Genomic DNA, 18,023 nt, shown 5'->3' with positions numbered 1-18,023 from the left:
CCGCCGGCGACTCCCCGCGGCCCGCTGCAACGGCGACGAAGTGACCCGGCTGTGGCGCCTGGCGCGGCTTCCACCAGCGCTGACAGGCTAGGCGTGGCGACGCGACAGTGCTGGGCGCGGGGCTTGCCAATTAATCAGCCCTACCCCAGCGGCTACTATGGGGCTGCCTGAATGGGAGCGAGTGCGCGCGCACGTGTGTATGAGTGTGCATGTGCATGTGTGTGTGTGTGAATGATGCACAATTGAAGGGCGATTTCTAGGACCACCGTCCAGCCAGACAGTAACTGATTATAAGTCCTTGGAAAGTCCCTGGAAAGCCAGGACTAGCCTGACGTCAGGAGGGCTTGGGACTGGCCTTAGGGGCTGACTCCCCCGAGGAGGGTCTCAACAAAGCAGGTCCTTCCTCCTCCTGTAGATGTGTTGATTATTTAGTGTGTCGTGTGTGTGTGTGTGTGTGTGTGTGTGTGTGTGTGTGTAGAATGGGGAGTGTGAGGTATATGGTTGTCGTGTACATGTGGCATGGTGGTGTGAGTTTGTGTGTGGGGTACTGTGTGTATCCCGTGTGATGTGTATGTGTGTGACACTCCTGCATCCACCTTGCAGAGTGAACATCCGTCATTAGGAGATGCCGTAGACACACTCCAGCTCCATTCTCTGAGACCCAGTATGAAGCCTGAACCATAAAATAGTATCCACTTACATTTTTTGCATCTGTATTAAGTGGGTTTGACCTTGAAATTGGGTTAGATAGACCTAAGCATTTAGCTTTCTTTCTTACCTAGCCAGGGGCTGCATGGCCAGTGGTTGTCACCATCGTGGGAATTCTGGAGCATTCAAAGAGCCCCTGACTTCCTTCAGGGGCCCCTGACTTCCTTCAGAAGGGAGAAGGCCTTGGAAGACAGCTGGACAGGGGGCCCCTGTGAGGGGCAGAACAGGAAGTTGCTGTTCTGAGGTGAAATCAGCTGGGATTGCTGAGGGAGCAGGGATCAGTTCTGCTAGTCAGGTCTGTTATCAGAAAGTGGAAAGAAGGGTCCTGTCAGCTTCCCGCAGTCTACCAGTCCATTAACACCAGCTCTTTATTCAGCCCACAGACTCCTGAGGGTTGGAGAAATTGCTCTTTTCCTTTTTACATCTGTTATTTTAAGCAAAAATGAAGGAAATCCCTTCTTATGTAGAGGAAAAGCCTCATTATTTTCCAGTCTGTAGCCAGATCTCTGCAGCTGAGCAATTCAAGTTTTACTATCCCTTTGCCAGCATAGCTGGAGTAAATAGAAACCTCAGGCCTAGGTCCCTGGCCAATGTGAGTTGCAGCTACCTGGCTAGGACGAGGCCACCAGTCCTGTGTAACTGGTGAAACAACATATCTTGGAGGCTTGCTCACCTGCTGGCTTAGTTAGAGGCTTGTAACAAGCTGTAAACAAACAACCACCTCTAGTTAGGTATTTGTCACACTTCCTTAAGGTTTTACAAAGAGAATGTCAACATATAAATATTGAATTACTTCTGTGCAGAAACAAACCGAAGGGAAGTAAGGAATGACCAGATGTGACAGGACAAGGCAGTTGGCCAAAACATGCAAAGGGAACTAACGACTGGGTTGTGAAAAGTCATGGCACCGTTTTGAGTAGAAAATACGTCATGACTTTTCCGACAATCCAATATCTTGTCATTTTTTTTTTTTAATTGTGGGCACTCAGTAGATAGAAATGGGGAGACAGGGAGAGGAAGAAAGCATCTGCCATGGAGCTTTCTTCATGGAACCCACCCCTCCCAATGGGTGGGTTCTCAGTCACGCTCTGCCATGGTGGTGTGTTATTTTTAACTGCTCATGAAAGGAAAGTGTCATGGCTGTGCATCTTCTAACTTGCTCACATTGGATTTCTATGAGCAGGTGGGGCAGAAGAGTGGGAGCAAAGAAATAGACCAAGAACGCCAGCCCTTGCCCCCATAGAGACAGGTGACGAAACACCTCCCAGCTATTTAGCTCAATCAAAACACCTTCACGGCAATCTACAGGACCCTCCAGGAGTAGCCTCCCACTGGAGTCTTCTTGGAAGTGTCGCCCTGAACCCAGGCCCATTCATTAGAGTGATGGGTTCCTGGCAGCAGGAAGGAAACAGCAGAAACTATATTTCCAGATTCCTCATCAGAATGTTTTCCAGCCTCTGGTTTTGAGGTGGGAGTAAAGGTCCATTGTTCTATATTCCATTTCAAAATGTTTGCCGTGTAGAGGAGCTGCTAGTTGGGTGGTCTCTACAGAGACCCAGTCTTAAGTGTAGTTTCCCTCTCCGTGCATCCCAGTTGGAAGTATTTTAACATCTTCTCCTACCAAGCCCAGAAGGTTCTGCCATGATATCACATTTTCAGAAATTAATAAATGTGTCTAGCAGTATGTGTTTCATGTCTATAAACAAGGTTATACTTATTCATACAGAAATTATTCACTCCCATTGAGTCAGATATTCTTGTGGGTTTTTAAAATACTTACAAAAATTTGGGACTTTTGTGAAATTTCTGATTTATCTTAAATTTCTAGAAGAGGAAAGGAAAGGAGGGGGCCCAGGAAGTTTACAGATTACTTTTCATTTAGAGGCACGTTTCCTGTTCCCCTGAAACTGTTCACGCTAGTATCACTGCTTGAATTACCAAGTCAGCCAATGTGCTGATAGACTGGCCTGGATCTCAGGGCTGTGATGGCCACTCTGTGGGTACAGATGGGCAACTGCCCTCTGACGGCACTACAGGGAAGAGATTTTGAGCATTCCCTTTGGTAAAGTGCATTTAGGACCTGGCCCAGCACCCTCAGCAGTGGTCAGGGGAGGTGAGAGTTCTGAAAACAGGGAGTCTGTGGGGACGCTGACCCAGTGTCCACATGCACTGGCTTAGGCATTTCTCAATTTGAGGGCAGGTGTGGTTTGGGTCAGTTTCTGTGGGGAGCTGGCAAATCCAGGCCAAGGTCACTGTGGCCAGGCCAGGCCCTGTGCCATAGGACCTTGTCCTCCATTACCAGCCTCGAATTCTCCATATTTGCGTGACCTCCCAACATTGTGCTCACGATGACTTTCCAGGGAGGAAAGCAGCAACTCAGAGTCTCTGCAAGTGTCAAAAGCAAAGCGTCAGAAAACAAGCTGTGAGAACAAGCTCCGTGGGGCAGACCAGCTCCACCATAGGTAGCTGTCCCTCGTGGAATGGCAGTGCCATAGAAGAATCCCTTCTGCCAGTGACTTCATTCTTCATCCTTATAGTGTCCCTGCAGATGCACCAGGCATACTTAGTCACCTGGAGGGAGTTTACGACCGTCACACTGTATGTACTGAGCATCTATTAGCAACTGCATGAGGTGCTCAACCAAATGGACTTGGTTCATTTTATGGTAACACTCAAAGGATAACATCATCCCATTTTAAAGTGTGGAAGCTGAATTCAGGGAAGTTGAGTAACCTGTCCAAGCCACACAGCAAGAAAGGCTGATCCAGGGTTTGACCGCAGGGGATGTCTACCCCAAAGTTTTTCTTTGTATCTCCTTTTGCAAAGGTCAGGACAAATTATACAAAAAGAAGGAAAATGTTAAAAGCAAGCAATGATGGGGTCCCATTTGTACCTAAATGAGATGAATTGCCTTTTGTGGTCTAACATTGAAGAAACATAGACTCTTTGAAATCCAGAGGAACAGAAAGTTTATTCAGGGTTTCCTCTGTAGACATGTGTGGAGTGCCTGTTCAGTTTGAAGCCCTTTTTGGGGAAGACACTGGATGGGGCCAGCCCCAGCACCTACTGAGAAGCTGGTTGGGCAATCAGATAACCACCTTACAGTGGTTAATGTCTGTGTAGGCACCCACTGAGGAGGGTTCTCCACCCACTAACCACTCTAGGAGCAGACAGTAAGATGTGCCCTCAACACCCCCCCACCACCACCACTGCCCTGGCAACGGCCCATCAAGGAGCCTGAGTCACACTGTGATGCAGGGAGGCAGCCAGGCAGCATCAGAGGCAGGCCTGCCTGCCTGCCTGCCTGCCAGCATGCTGCGGGCCAGCTAGACCTGCCAGGAACCTGCCTTGGGCAGCCCGATGATGAGTCCTATCACTCTGTGTCCACACTGAGCAAGCAGAGGAATGTAACCCAGATGGCAATCTGCCTACGCCAGGTGGCTCCACTAACCCTCCTGTTAAGATTGCCTGAGGTGGGGTGGTTTGGCATTATGCTTGTACCCAAGGTTGGGACCAATCTTATGAATGAAAATATTTAACCAACAATTTAAAATATTTACCCAACACCTATACAATGTTTTCCCTGACTTCAAAGAATGTTGACCCTCTCTCTGTGCACTAACACTAACCTGCAATCACACCACTGGAGAGTCAGTCTGGGATTGACCTCAAGATGTGTCAACCAATTAGCAGTCATTTCTTTCATTCTTTTTTTTTTTTGCTATAGGGTGCATGCATTCACCAGCAAGACATAGAGACAGAAAATGAGAAATCACCTCCCAGGGGGATGGCCACACTCCAATCCCTTCTCCATTCTCCTTTCAGGATCTTGGGCACACATGCACATGACCCCAACATGAGTTTTAAGCCACTGGGTCCGGAACTGGAACTGCATTCAATTACGTGGGAGTTCAGCTGTTGGTTCCAGCGGTCATGTTTATAAGGATTTATAAATTTATTTACCTGGCAGAAGGGTACATGAGGAAGAGATGAAGGTACCGAAGCAGGCAGCGCTCTCACCTGGTTGGGACTTTCAGTGGCCTGTGTTCACAGTCCCCAGCTAGGTGGCTGCAGCAGTCTCTCTTGTTGGGAAAGTGCCCCAAGCCCCATGAAGGAGAGTTGTTCCTGGCTTCTCAGAAGCTTCTGGATCCACTTTGGCAGCTTCCTTGACTTTGGTCAGTCCCAGTGCTGGCTTCAGAAGAGCATGGTGTGACCTACACAGCAGTCCTGCTTGAGATGTGCTCTCTTCATCCACTAACGACTTGCCAGCAGAAATACCTGAGTATTTCATACTTCTGCAGCACAGCAGCTGCCCGTAAGTTCCTGCCTGTTCAGGTCTCCTTGCCCCTCTAATAAACACACCAGAACTCAGTCATGCAGATCCTAACCTGATGATTTATCACACCCAAAGTCCCACCGTGGGACACCATGAAGAGGTTAAGTTTTCACTTAACATGTTTACAAACAGGTCCCAGCATACGAATTTGGTCGTGCAGGGTTGGCAGAGCATCTAAACTATGCAAGAGCCCAGTCTTGCAGGCTGGAGGGAACCATGGCTCAGTCACTCAGGGAAACTTTCATCCCCAGGCAATGTGCATTCCTCATAATAAACGCTCTGCCTGTGTTATAGCCTAACATTTCCCTTTGTGTTATTTTTTTAAAAGCCTGGTTGGGTGCATGAAGAGTATCAGTTAAATATCTGGAGGGATATTTAGTCTCTTTAGGGGTTCAAAAAAACTGGGGTCCATAGGTGGCATGGTGGCTAAGGAGTTGGACTCCCAGATGGCTGACCTCAGTTCGAGTCCTGGATCTGGCGGCTAGAAAAATCACATCTGGCATGTGAACGTGTACGTGCGCAAGATCCAAGAGGAGAATGGAAGAGAAGGGCCATCGCAATCACCCCCTGGGTGATTTCTCACTTTCTCACTTTCCTTCTCTCTGCCTCTCTCCAGAGAGTTCATGCACCTAAGGCAAAAACTTAAAAAAAAAAAAAAAAGAATTTCACTAGTAGTAAAGGGCTTTTGATACCAGAGCACTCATTTATCTATTAATATAATCACTAGAGTAATTATAGACAATGATTCCAGGGGCTTTCTGTGTAGTCCATTAAGACAAAGTAAACAGTTTTGTTGGTCCAGGAAATATTAACGTAACTGTTTGTCAAACACTCTGCAATAATAATCAAAATAAGAAAGAGTCAGAAATGGTCACCCCCATTGTACAAGGGAAGAGTGGAGGGGTACAGGCACCAAATGACTCACTAGGGGCTGGCAGAGCTGCACCTGGATCCAGGTGTTTCCTTCATGGTCAGCAGTGCTGCTTGTGCAGCAAGTCAGAAAAGGGCACGGAATTCCTGTGGGGTCAGAAAAGGGCCATTCTTCACACACATCGACACAGACTGATTGCAATGTCTCATTTCCCTGATTCTGGGGACTCAACCCCACACTGCTCAGGGTGGGAGGCGTGGTAGACTTGGAAGACCTAGGTCACTCTGTGCATCATCTTGGAGCATCACTGCCCTACAGGGGCACCTTCTAGAGTCCCTGCCAGCCCCCTCTCACTGGACCCGCAGAGAGCAAGCACTGCAAAGTGCCAGGTCACCATCATCAGATCACGGGTTTCCAGCTTCTCCTTCCTCTGCTCACTCTCTTCTATTCAAGTTAAGGGGGTGGAATCCAGGAACTCTCAGGAAGAAAGTGGCCTTCTCCCTCCAAATCGTTCTCTTAGTGGTAGAAGCCGCCGGTGATAGAAAAAACGTAATTGATGGGTCCAAATGAAAGAGGAAAAAGCTCTGGTTGGCCCTAGAAACACATAATGATACTACCTTGCATGTAAGCTGGTGCTGCAGTTCCTCATTTTTCTTAATGCCTCTTGTTTGTACTTGCTACCTCTGTGTCCTACAAGACAGTGGACAAAATAATCAGGACCCACCTCCCGCACCATCCAATAGTGTGGCATTGACCCAAGCAAGCAGCCTTTCAAATTCATAGCTCGGGGACCAGCAGTTAGCATAATGGCTATGTCACTGGACTCCCATGTAGTCAACTGTGGTTCGAGTCTCGGACCCGGTGGCTTAGACTCACGCTGGGCACGAGAGGAGAATGGAGACGGGGCTGCAGCGTGGCCATCCCCCCAGGTGGTGATTTCTCGCTTTCTCTCTCTCTCTGTCTCTCTGGTGAATGCACACATCACAAAAAAAAAAAAAAAAAAAAAAAAAATCATAGCTGGGTTTGATTGAAAGGGGGAATCTCACGCCTTCCCTCAAGGAACAGGAAGAAGGTGGCTAATATGATTCATGGGCACTTGTGTCCCCATTGCCCTGGGGCAGAACAAGGCACCCCTGGTAGTCTTTTGTTACCAAGGGACAAAGGGATTCAAGTCATGAGGGAGAATAGGAATATGGAGTAGATGGAAATGAGCCCCACACACAGAGCAAACTATTTCAAAGGAAAAGTGGAAAAGACTGCTTCAAGAGTAAAGAGTGAAGTCAAGGGAGCTGTCCTGGGAGTTACATTTATACTAACCATATAATCTCAGAAATTCATGCAAACATTTCTATAAAAGGTCTTGTCTTCATTTGCCCTGCTATCACAAAATACTGTAGCATGGGTGGCTCATAAGCAAGGCACATTTATTTCTTATAGTTCACAGAGTCTGGGCCTGGAAGTCTACAATCAATCATATGCCTGTGTTGTTGGGTCCTGGGGAGGGCCTTCGCCCAGGTTAAAGACTGCTGCCGCCTTCCATGTGTCTTCACATGGCAGAGAAAGAGTAAGAGAGCTCTCTGGGATACAAGGGCAGTAACCCCATTCCTGAAGGCTTGACCCTCATGACCTAATGACCTCCAAAGGCTCCCCTCCTAATGCCATCACCTTATGGGGGAGGACTTCAACAATGAATTTTAGGGGGATACACATATGTAGGGGGCACCGAGCAAAAACACTAAGGGGCTACCTCCTTTTCTGATTCCTTCCCAAAGACTCCCGGGTGAGACTGCTTCTTGGAACACAGACTGATAGTTACCCAGTTTCCAGGAAGAGGCAGAAGAAACAGTAAGGGGCAGGACTAGACCACCCAAGATCAATGCTTCTGACCCAAAGACACCAAAGATGCCTTAAAAGCCATTGAAAATACTAAGAAAGAGAATAATACTGCCACAATGTAGTTCTCAAAATCATACTCTGATGTGTGTGAAGCAGATGTTACTGCGGTTTTGCAGGTGAGGAACCTAAATCCAGAGTTATGGGATTTATTGATGGCCCTCCATTTCAGTGCCAGATTTATCTAATTCCATAAAACACAATTCTGGGGCCAGTCCGTGGCCTGATGGTTAAGGTGACTGGATCCACGTGGCAGTCTTGTGATTTGAGTTCCGGACCTGCCAACTGGAGAAACATACTGGGTGCATTTCCATATATGCCCAAAATCCCAAAAGGCGGAAGAAATGAAGAAGGAGGGACGGTGGTAATGACCACTCCTCATGGAAGGGTACTTTCCCACTAACCTCAATACAATCTCTCTCTCTCTTTCTACCTCTTCAGCAAGAGTACACACCCTCTGGCAAATCTGAAAAGAGAGAGAGAGAGAGAAAGAAAAGAAAAGAAAAGGAAAAAGAAAAAACAAAATAACACAGTCCTGAGCACGAGAATCCCAAATGTTGAAATCCTCTCCAGATCAAAATCCCTGTCTAAAATGCCAAAAATCACAAAAGATTAAATCCCTGGATACTGGGGCCTGCCAGGTGGCATGGTGATTAAAGGCATTGGATTCTCACATGGCTGACTGCAGTTCAAGTCCTGCACATGGGGCATTTACTTTCTTGCTTTCCCTTTCTTTCTCTCTCTCCCTCTCTGTCTCTGTCAGGACAAATTAAGAAATATAAATAACAAATGAAATTAAATAAAGAAGTAATTATTTAAAAAAAAAAAACAACTCTAAATATTGAAATCCTGAAAGCCAAAATCCCATGTAAGTGAAACATTTTATTAACACTTACTTGAAGATTTGGTGCACTTTGTAGAAGAAAATGGATTTCAATTAACTCCCCAAATTATAAAGCTGGATTTGAAATGAGGAGCTATTGAGGTTTCCAAAAGTGAATTTCAGGTGTTAGCAGTCAAGTTTGTTTTTGCCATTCAGCCATTTTGTGGCAAATTCAGATGAGTGGATCGTCCATGTCATACAGATGCAACAAAAACTTCAGTCAAAAACGGAGTCATTTTTCTACACTGGCATTCCTTCCAGCTGGTGGGATCCCAAGAGCTTTTAATAAATTAAAGCCTAAGACCAGCAGACAATGTAAACATTATGTTGCTGGACTCTCACATGGTTGACAGCAGTTCAAGCCCCAGACCCAGCAGCTTGAAATTCATGCTGGGCGTGTGTGCATGTATGCCACAATCCCAAGAGGAGAATGGAAGAGAAGGGATTGAGAAATGGCCACCCCCCACCTCCAGGGGTTGATTCATTGCTTACTGTTTCTCTCTGTCTCTCCAGCAAGTGCATGCACTCTATAGCAAAAATCTCTCTAAAAATTAATTAATTGAAGCTGCATTTGCCTAAAGAAGCCAGCAAAGTTACTAACTTGTTGGAAAATAATTATATGCACAGGAGGATGAGAAGACACACAAGAGTGTGTTGTTGGTTCCTCATTGTTTCCATCAAATTTGTGGTCTGTCGATGAGCAGATGGAAGAAGGATTTTTGTATACACAGAACAATATGGAAGCACGGCCAAGAGGGAAAATTTTAGTAGAGAATGCTCATGTCAGTGTATCAAATCATAGAAGATTTACAAAAAGAACACTGCCATGTAGAAAATAAACATGAATGTGGGACCAGCAGTTAGCGTAATGGCTATGTCGCTGGACTCCCATGTATGTAGTCGACTGTGATTTGCGTCCCAGACCTGGTGGCTTAAACTCATGCCGAGCACGTGTGCGTGTGTGCCCAAGATCCTGAGCGGAGAATGGAGGAGAAGGGATTGCGGAGTGGCCATCCCGGAAAAAGAAAAAACAAAATAACACAGTCCTGAGCACGAGAATCCCAAATGTTGAAATCCTCTCCAGATCAAAATCCCTGTCTAAAATGCCAAAAATCACAAAAGATTAAATCCCTGGATACTGGGGCCTGCCAGGTGGCATGGTGATTAAAGGCATTGGATTCTCACATGGCTGACTGCAGTTCAAGTCCTGCACATGGGGCATTTACTTTCTTGCTTTCCCTTTCTTTCTCTCTCTCCCTCTCTGTCTCTGTCAGGACAAATTAAGAAATATAAATAACAAATGAAATTAAATAAAGAAGTAATTATTTAAAAAAAAAAACAACTCTAAATATTGAAATCCTGAAAGCCAAAATCCCATGTAAGTGAAACATTTTATTAACACTTACTTGAAGATTTGGTGCACTTTGTAGAAGAAAATGGATTTCAATTAACTCCCCAAATTATAAAGCTGGATTTGAAATGAGGAGCTATTGAGGTTTCCAAAAGTGAATTTCAGGTGTTAGCAGTCAAGTTTGTTTTTGCCATTCAGCCATTTTGTGGCAAATTCAGATGAGTGGATCGTCCATGTCATACAGATGCAACAAAAACTTCAGTCAAAAACGGAGTCATTTTTCTACACTGGCATTCCTTCCAGCTGGTGGGATCCCAAGAGCTTTTAATAAATTAAAGCCTAAGACCAGCAGACAATGTAAACATTATGTTGCTGGACTCTCACATGGTTGACAGCAGTTCAAGCCCCAGACCCAGCAGCTTGAAATTCATGCTGGGCGTGTGTGCATGTATGCCACAATCCCAAGAGGAGAATGGAAGAGAAGGGATTGAGAAATGGCCACCCCCCACCTCCAGGGGTTGATTCATTGCTTACTGTTTCTCTCTGTCTCTCCAGCAAGTGCATGCACTCTATAGCAAAAATCTCTCTAAAAATTAATTAATTGAAGCTGCATTTGCCTAAAGAAGCCAGCAAAGTTACTAACTTGTTGGAAAATAATTATATGCACAGGAGGATGAGAAGACACACAAGAGTGTGTTGTTGGTTCCTCATTGTTTCCATCAAATTTGTGGTCTGTCGATGAGCAGATGGAAGAAGGATTTTTGTATACACAGAACAATATGGAAGCACGGCCAAGAGGGAAAATTTTAGTAGAGAATGCTCATGTCAGTGTATCAAATCATAGAAGATTTACAAAAAGAACACTGCCATGTAGAAAATAAACATGAATGTGGGACCAGCAGTTAGCGTAATGGCTATGTCGCTGGACTCCCATGTATGTAGTCGACTGTGATTTGCGTCCCAGACCTGGTGGCTTAAACTCATGCCGAGCACGTGTGCGTGTGTGCCCAAGATCCTGAGCGGAGAATGGAGGAGAAGGGATTGCGGAGTGGCCATCCCACCTGGGGGGGGGGTGATTTCTCGCTTTCTGTCTCTCTGTCTCTCTCTGTCTCTCTGGTGAGTGCACATGTCCTATAGCAAAAAAAAAAAAAAAATGAGTGCACATGTCATATAGCAAAAAAAAACCTCTCCAAAAAAAAAAAAAAGAAAAGAAAAGAAACGTGAATGTATTATCTAAGGAGAATCATGTCCAAAAAAAAGAGAGAAAGAGAGAGACAAGCACCTATTCATTGCAATTCAAAACTTCAAAATACAGTTAGTGATTGTGAGAATGAGACAACTCGTACGGACTACTTCCATGCATTGTCCCTGTCATATGCTTTTTCATAAATCTCTATAACTTTCTTTTTCATATATCATTATAGTTTTATTTATAGTATTTTTAAATTGTCAACATTTTAAATCTGCTATGTTGCCTGGCAAGTGGCGTGGTGGTTAAGGGGGCTGGACTCCCCATGGCCGACCGCAGTTCGAGTCCTGGACATGGTGACTGGCTTTCTCACTTTCCATATCTCTCTCTCTCTGACTCTCACTCTGTCCCTCTCTGGTCAAATTAAAATAAATAAGTAAAATAAATAAAGTTTTAAAAAATAATTATTTTTAAAAATCTGCTATTGCTATGTATGTCATCTTCATGTCATTTCCAATACTGGTGATATAAATTGTGTAGTCTTTTAGGGAATTCTAACTTGATTCCATGGAAGTGCATCATCACAAGGTTAACTTTGAGTGTAAGCACTGTGAGTGTGCATAAAAATGTTGACACTTGTTCATAAATTAAGAGACGTTGCTATGATTTGAATGTGTCCTCCCAAATTCATATGTTGAAATTTGGTTGTGATGAAATTAAGATGGTGGAAACTTAATTTGATTGTGGGATTAAGAGGTGGAGCCTTGGGAACCAGCAGTTAGCATAATGGCTATGTCGCTGGACTCCCACGTAGTCGACCGCAGTTCACGTCCCGGACCCGGTGGCTTAAAACACGCCAGGCGCTTGTACGTGCGTGCCCAAGATCCCGAGAGGAGAATGGAGGAGAAGGGATTGTGGCGTGACCATCCCCCATGGGGGGTGATTTCTTGCTTTCTGTCTCTGTGTCTCTCTCTGTCTGTCTGGCGAGCACATGCGCCCTATAGCAAAAAACCTCTAAAAAAAAAAATAGGTGGAGCCTTTAGAAGGTAATTAGGATTAGATAAAGTCATTAGGGTGGAGTCTCATTTTTGTCTGCTCACGGTGTGATGCCTTGCACCATCCTAGGGCTCTGCAGAGTCTCCATTAACAAGAGGGTCTTCTTTGACCTTTCATCTCCAAAATAAGCTAAATAAGTCTCTGTTCTTTCAAAAAATATCTCATCTCCGGTATTCAATTTTTAGTGAGAGAAGAATGAACTAAAACAGATGTCCTTTATGTACATCAACATTGTGAACAATACGTTTCTCAAGTTCTTGGTGTTTGGGGCAACTGTATATTCAGTGGTGACCCACTGCAGTTTCTGATTGAACTTGTCAAAAGACTGAGTTTGTCTCTTGTGGGTCACAACTTTGGCTGCATATTAGAATCTTCTAGAATCAACTAAAGAGTTAACAAAAATGTCTCCTGCCTTAGGCTCACCCGAAGAAATTCTGTGTGCAACAGAGCCTGGGCACCCACATACTTTTTTCCGTTTTTTAGATAAGGACTCACCCTGTTGCAATTCTCTTGCCTAAGCTGCCCAAACAGGTGGGGCTACAGGCCACAGTACTTGGCTTTTAGGATGGGCTGGGAATCAAAGCTAGGCCTCCCATGTGACCTCAGCCTGTCCAGGAACAGTATCAACCAGGTCATGTCACTGCTGCTGTACCCACATAACTTATATTTATTTTAAAAATTTATTTATTTAATTTTTATTTGTCATTATTATTATTATTATTTTAAAATTTGCTATAGGGCACATGCACTCACCAGAGAGAGACAGAGAGAGAGAGAAGGTGAGAAAGCAAGCTACCAGGTCCAAGACTCAAACCATGGCTGGTCATGTGGGAATCTAGTTCCCTCAACACCATGGCACCTGCTGGCTCCTACTTTTACATTTAAAACATGTTATTGAAGCATAATATACACAAAGAAAATTGTACCCATCATATGTTCAGCTTGGTGAGTTTTCACCCATGGGCCACATCTGTGAAACCAGATCAAGAAATGGAATGTGACAAGCACCCAGAACTCCCACACACTCCCTTCTGGTTATGACTCCTGGGCACCCACCCAAGATAACCAGATCTTGACTTCTAATGGCCTCCAGTATGCACTTCTGCCTGTTTTTGTTCTTTATCAAATAGAATCACATGGGGGAACCAGCAGTTAGCGTAATGGCTATGTCGCTGGACTCCCACGTAGTCGACTGCGGTTCGTGTCCCAGACCCGGTGGCTTAAAACTCACGCCGGGCGCGTGTGCGTGCGTGCCCAAGACCCCAAGAGGAGAATGGAGGAGAAGGGATTGTGGCGTGACCATCCCTCCTGGGAGGTGATTTCTCGCTTTCTGTCTCTATGTCTCTCTCTGTCTGTCTGGCGAGCGCACGCGCCCTACAGTGAAAATCTCTCAAAAAAAAAAAAATAGAATCACATGGTAAGTGCTTTTCCTCGTCTGTCTTTTGTTCATGCTGAGTGCCGACTGCAGCTGTGTTTTATTCATCCTCACTGCTGTGCAGTCCACCATGTGAACACACCACTTTGTGTCTATTCTGCTGTTGATGGGCAATGGGTTGTGTCCCACTTGAGACTACTATGGATGTGGCACCTGTGTGTCTGAACAGTTCCTGCATAATTTTTTTTATAGCTTATTGCAGTCATTAAATAGGTATTAAATAGATTTTTTATTGTATTTTTTAATTTTAAAAAAAGAAGTTTTAGTTTTAATAGATCAAAATTTAAAAATGTTAAGAGAAATTTGCTTAAAACTTAAAGCCAGGAAAAAGGTTAGGATTCAGTTCAAATAGTAGATAGATGAGCCTATCAATAGTTCAAGAGAAGACAAAAAATTCTTAAATATGAAAATCAAAGCATCAAAGAAAATCAGTAATATCTTAGTCTAATGTAAAAAAAAATCGATTTCACTAGTTCAGACTCAAGTAATTCATCATGTTTTATTGAACTTGCAGTGTAACTGTGGTCTGATCTTTCCATTTAAACTCTGGAAATTAACATTCAACTCTGGACTTGTCCCTACCATTAAGCTGGCCACTCTCTTAGTAATTTCTTGTACTATTATTTCTGTGTATCTGACTTTTGTTTTCCTGATATACCACTTTCTTCAGTACTTCTTGGAGAGCTGGTCTGGTGTTGGTAAATTCTTTCAGGTTTTGTTTATCTGAGAATGTTTGTGTCGTTTTTTTCCCCATATGAAAGATAATCTTGCTGGGTATAGTATTCTTGGTTGAAATTGTTTTTCACTTAACACTTTGAATATATTTTCCAATTTTTTTTCGTTGCTTGCATTATTTCCAATGAGAGGTCCAACGTTAGCTTTATGGGATATCCTTTGAAAGTAACTTGACATTTCTCTTTGCCAATTTTAGTATATTGTCTCAGTCTGCGGTTTTGGTCAATCTGACTACGATGTGCCTCAGGGAAGATCTTCTTGGGTCCATTCTATGTGGGGTCCTTTGTATTTCTTGGGTCTAATATTTGAGTGACTCTCTAGATTTGGAAAGTTTTCTTCCAGGATTTCATGAAATAGATCATCAATGCCTTTATTAGTTTCTTCACCTTCTGGGATACCAATGATCTGGATGTTTGGGTGTTTAATGATATCTAGTATTACTCATATGTTATTCTCATTTTTTGGATTTATTCTCTCAGTCTTTTTGGTGAAGTTTTCTAGGTCAAAGGTTCTATCTTCTACATCTGAGATTCGATCTTCTGCATGATGTAATATTTTAATATTTTAAAATGAATATTTTAAATTCTTTATCTGACATTTCCATGAGTTCCCTTGAATTCTTTGTGGAGGAAGTTATTCTTTTCCATTAAAGGAGGGATATTTTCTTGGTTTCTTATATTTCTTGTACCTCTGCAGTGGTTTCTGGTCATCTGATGGATTATACAATTTTTCCTATTTTTTGGAGTTAAATCTGACTCCTGGCTAACTGGGGAGCAGGAGGGTGAAGTCTGGGCAGAGGGCCTTCAGTGTTCGTTGAAATCCAACATTCAATGTTTTACTTACATTATGCTTACTAAAGAGGGCCAATCCCATAGGCTAGTGGTTATGAAAGCCAGATCCCACATGGCTGACTGTGGTTCTAATACTGGTCACAGTAGCTTGGAAAATATACTGGTTACTTGTGAGTGCATGCCCAAATCCTGAAAAGATGGAGAAGTGAAGACTGAGGCAAGACCATGCCCCACTGTGAGATGCTTCCTGTCCACCTCCCATCTCTCTGGTGACTGTTACTCTTTGGCAATTAGTAAAGATTACTAAAGAATTATTTTTTCATTGCCTGGGATTCAAAGTCTTAAAAACTGTCGGTTTATATAATGTATTAACCTGGTGTCTTTTCAGGGAGGAAGGCAAATCCAGTCTCTGCTACTCCATCAGCCCCAAACTCTGATTAACAGAACTTTCCCTTGATATAGCAATCTTGTCTTTTTGTGCTCATTCTATGTAATTTCTTCCTGACATGTCTGCGTGTTCACTAATTCTATCCGCATGTTCACATACAATCTCTTTTTTAACTAATTTTTGAGGTTATTTTTTAAGAGTTTTTTTGTTTGTTTTGCTATGGGGCACATGTGCTCACTGGAGAGAAAGAGAGACAGAAAGCAAGAAATCGCCCCCTAGGAGCATGGCCATGCTACAGTCCCTTCCCCTCCATTCTTCTCTAGGGATTTTGAGCACGCATGCACATGTGCCCGGCATTAGTTTCAAGCCTCCAGGTCTGGGACTCAAACCACAATTGGCCGTGTGGGAGTCCAGCAATATAACCATTATACCATTTGCTGGTCCTCATTCGTTGAATTTTAAAATTTTCAAATCTTTTTTTCTTTTCTAGAAGTTCCATTTGTTTCTTTTTCAAATCTGTCTGTTGAGTCCAGATAATGTGTGGTTCCTTGTCATCCTTATTCATTCACTTCTTTTTTCTTTGACCATGGTATAAGTGTCTGTTGTGAACTGACACTGGCACGTGGCAATTATAAACCAGTAGTCTCTAGTGGTCTAATTCTGTTGCTGTTTGTTCCTACTGACTTTCCTTCATGTGGCTTGCCTCTTCATGTGTTGAGAATGAGTGGTTGGCTTGATCTCCTGGAATCATGAAAACCTGCATCTGTGTTGCTTTCACAAACAGAAGATTGTTTTTGGATTCTATTATGAGTCAAGGGTGCCAAGGTCTTAAAACCATGTATTGGGGGTGCCCAGCACCACCCCTGGGTTCAACGATTCACTAGGTGGACCCAGCATGTAGTGGTACTCATGGGAATGATTTATTATAGTGAAAGGACAGAAAGGAAAACAAAAGAAAAATACTATCTCATGAAATTAGGAGGAAACTAGGAGCAAACTTCCAAGAATCCTCTTACAGTGGAATCATATGGGGTGTACTTCTTCACTTCAGCAAAGATTGCTGGTAGCATGAGGGAGACATCATTCACTGGGGAGCTTGAGGCTTAAGTCAGGGTTTTAATTGGGGGCTAACCACACAGGCAACTTCTGCTTGGCATGCACTAACATTCTAGCTCTCAGAAGGAAAGAAGGTGTTAAGCATAAACCATATGGTTTGTACAAATAGTTTAAGCCCAGCAAGTTGCTGTCATCAGAGATGGTGAGAACTTCCCAAAATCCAAGTTTGGCCAGCCAAGGGCCAAACTCACATCCTTTTTAAGGAGAGCAGTTGGCCTGGTTATGGTAAGTCTTTGGTACACTGTGTTCAACCGCATCCCTCTACGGTCCCAACTCAGTTTGAAAGTTACAGGCTCAGCTCCCTACATTGTTACTGCCCAGGCTTGGTGTGCCTGGACAGTGATGCTAGGAGCATCCACACTCAGGTGATAAGCTCTGCCCTCACTTTTGTTTACTCCTTGGGAGTGGGTAAAGGGTTTGGAGAACTCCCCTACTTTTATGAGTGTAATAATCCACCAAAAAAGTGTCTTACCAAGAAGCCACGTGCTCCTTAGCCTTAGAATAGTAGGAAGACTTCAGAGCACCTAACTCACCATGTGTCAGAAATAAAAGTTCATTATATTTATTATAGTGAAAGGACAGAAAGGAAAACAAAAGAAAAATACTATCTCATGAAATTAGGAGGAAACTAGGAGCAAACTTCCAAGAATCCTCTTGCAGTGGAGTCACATGGTATAAAAATTCTTTTATATTTAGAAGAATTTTATAAAAGCCCAGTAAGAATTTGTAATCTCAGTTATCCATGCTGAAAAAAATACATGTGGATGTTGAGGGTTATCCACTACTGAACAACTTTTCTTTTCTTTTCTTTTTTGGAGAGGTTTTTGCCACAGGGCACGTGTGCTCACCAGACAGACAAAGAGAGACAGAGAGACAGAAAGCGAGAAATCACCCCCCAGGGGGGATGGCCATGCCGCAATCCCTTCTCTTCCATTCTCCTCTCGGGGTCTTAGGCACACATGCACACGTGCCTGGCATGAGTTTTAAGCCACCGGGTCCAGGACGTGATTGACTACATGGGAATCCAGCGACATAGCCATTATGCTAACTGCTGGTCCCTGAACAACTTTTCTAATAGCAAGTTAAGAAACCCAGGTTTCCATTTTTCTGTGGGAACATCCATTCACTTGGCTGGCCTACATAATTGCATGTCCCATCTCCTTTCATTAGGGTCAATGGATCCACTAGGCACAGCAGACATAGTGCTTAGGGCCAGGGTATTATTAGGGAACTATATATATATGTATATGTGTGTGTGTATATATATATTT

This window comes from Tupaia chinensis, unplaced genomic scaffold, assembly GCF_000334495.1.
Source record: "Tupaia chinensis unplaced genomic scaffold, TupChi_1.0 Scaffold000492_1, whole genome shotgun sequence".
NCBI lineage: Eukaryota > Metazoa > Chordata > Mammalia > Scandentia > Tupaiidae > Tupaia > Tupaia belangeri.
This window is presented reverse-complemented; position numbering follows the sequence as displayed.